Here is a 2,974-nt window from a genome sequence, read left to right as displayed (position 1 = left end):
AGTCCTGAGTTGCAAAAGCAAGAAAGAAGTCTCTGGAGGACAAAGGCTGATGACAGGAGATCATTAAACCGCTCTTGAAATTGATTGGGAGGAGGTCTAAATATATAACTGTACTTATATATATCATTAAATATAACATATTGGAAGCATATTAATGGAAGATATTTGCACCAGTGTCAATGATATGTACAGTACCTTATGCATCATACAACAAAGCATCAAGCCATCATGTGACCTAATGACCTTTAAAAAATGGCTGCATATACCATTATGGATGCAACACCACGTTTAACATTGTGGTTGGACAAACATTGGGTTTCTCCAAATGTAACCACACCCGGATAGAGGAAAAGACCACATTACTGTTTCCCATTGATTAGTGGGGACCATGCTTGTGCTCTTTATGTTATATTATGGATCTTTGAGTGTTGGAGTGGGATTGAAGCCTGCCAGTCTAAGTACCATAATGTTCACTGGTTAGTTTTGTCACATTTAGTAACTGTCATGTTGTACAATCTGCTGTTGGTCTCTGACGTGTTACCATTAGTTCTGTTTTTTTTTTCCCAATGCAATTGTACATGTTTGGCAGATTTGACTATTTTTAAGTTTTTTCTAATGACTGACTGATCTTAATCGATTGCCTCGATGGAACGCTCTTATTTGTGAGTTTTGTTTACTAAGAAAACAAAGCGCAGTTCATCAGCGGATTGTAACATCCGCTTAAAAAATAACTTGTTAAGGAAATACATGTCCGTTTCGTTTTTGTTTCATCACATTTTCAAGATATCAAAATAAAAAAATTGGTAGTGACCAAGAGTCAGTGGAGTGTGTCAGCAGCTAGTGTGAGTGTAGCTCATTGCACTGAATAGCCTAGCTTAAGTTCAAAACAACTCAAAAATATGTTCACCATTGTCAATGGTATGTACTTTATGCAACGGACAACAAAGCAACGAGCCATTAGCTGACCTAATGACCTCCACAAGATGGCTACGTAATAATGGTAGCATTATGGATGGTGCCATCATCTTTATCATTTCTACATCATATAAAACAGTAGCATACAAAGTTTTGCTACAATGGCTTGGGACTTTGATTTCTTTGATAGCTTTAGGATTGCAATTGCCCCACATAGTTTTGCACTCAAGTCTCCATGTGTGAACAGTTGATAACTTCAACGAAAGAAGAATAAATAGACTTCATGTTAAAACTATAATGAATTTCCTGGTTATACAACTTTCTGACCATGTAGCACACAGTGCTAGAAGAGTAATTATCTATAATTGCGTAATTATAATCTGGTGTCACCCAGATGAGGACGGGTTCCCTTTTGAGTCACATTCCTCTCAATGTTTCTTCCTCATATCGTCTCAGGGGGTTTTTCCTTGCCACCGTCTCCTCTGACTTGCTCATTAGGGATACATTTATAATTGTTAAATGTATGTCCTGATTTTATATACTTCTTTAAAGCTGCTTTGTGACAATGCCCATTGTTAAAAACGCTATACATCCATCCATCCATTTTCTGTACCGCTTATCCTACACAATATTGCGGGGAACCTGGAGCCTATCCCAGGGGACTCGGGGCACAAGGCGGGGGACACTCTGGATGGGATGCCAATCCATCACAGGGCACAATCACACACACACACACACACTCACTCACATGATGGACAATTTGGAAATGCCAGTCAGCCTATAACGCATGTCTTTGTACTGGGAGGAAACGGAGAGAACATGCAAGCTCCATGCACACAGACCAGAGGCAGGATTTGAACCCCCAACCCTGGAGGTGCGAGGCAAACGTATTAACCCCTAGCGCTGTACAAATAAAAATTGAGTAGCAGTAGCTCCATGAGGGCTCGCATCGCACCACCTTGTCATTCAGTGTGTTTACATGGACAACAATAATCCACTATTAACCCGATTAAGACAATACTGTGATTAAGAAACTACCATGTAAACAGCAATTTTTAATTACCTTAATCTGATTAAGGTCATACTTGAAGTAAACACTAATCGAATTAAGACATGTGCAGTATTCCTGTTTTAGTCCCATTATCGACGTGTATTACAGACACATACACACCTTAATCATATTATTAACATCGTGTGAGAGTTTTCATCGCATTTTGCGACAGGACACGATCACACACGGCAGTGCTCAACATTTTACAGCGAACAAGAGAGTTCGGCTGCGTCCCAAACCGCATACTTACCTACCATAGGCCTGTAGTGGGGAAAAATACATGTATCTCGGCTACTATATAAACGGTAACTACGCAGTTTGGGACGCAGCCCACGGCTTCAAGCAGTCGTCTATTAGCACGTATAGCATGACAAATAATTAACCGCACTTAAAGCGTTCGTAAAAAAATTAAATAAAAACACCCAAAACTGTATACGGCACCATAACGAAGACGAACTCTATGTCGATACGTGAAATTCTGCAGGGGCGTCGGACGGCGTGGCGCGGTGATGTAATGACGTGTGCCGTTAATCTAATTATGTTCTACAACATGTAAAACAGGAACATGACAGGAGTATTCTAAAAGCGACTCATGTACACACCTTAATCACATTATTATCTTACTCAGAGTAAGGTCAATAATTAGATTACTGCTGTCCATGTAAACGTAGTCATTGATTATTATCCTAGAACAGCACAATATCTAATAAAATGGACAAGTTCCCAGCATGATCCCCAGCATATATCTATCTATCTATCTATATATATATATATATATATATATATATATATATATATATATATATATATATATATATATATATAATCCTATAACAAACTTTATTACACAAACATTACCTTTGTGTCATGATGTTGTTCCAAACTTTATAGTTACCTTCTTTTGCAATTAAGGAGTGAAAAAAGAAAAAGAAATCCTCATGCAGCACATTGCTTTATTTCTTTCTTTTTTTTTTTAGTAGCCAAAGCCTCCTCGGCGCGGCCAGCGTG

This window comes from Ictalurus furcatus, chromosome 14, assembly GCF_023375685.1.
Source record: "Ictalurus furcatus strain D&B chromosome 14, Billie_1.0, whole genome shotgun sequence".
NCBI lineage: Eukaryota > Metazoa > Chordata > Actinopteri > Siluriformes > Ictaluridae > Ictalurus > Ictalurus furcatus.
The sequence above is the reverse complement of the archived record's forward strand: the minus strand, read 5'-3'. Positions refer to the sequence as shown.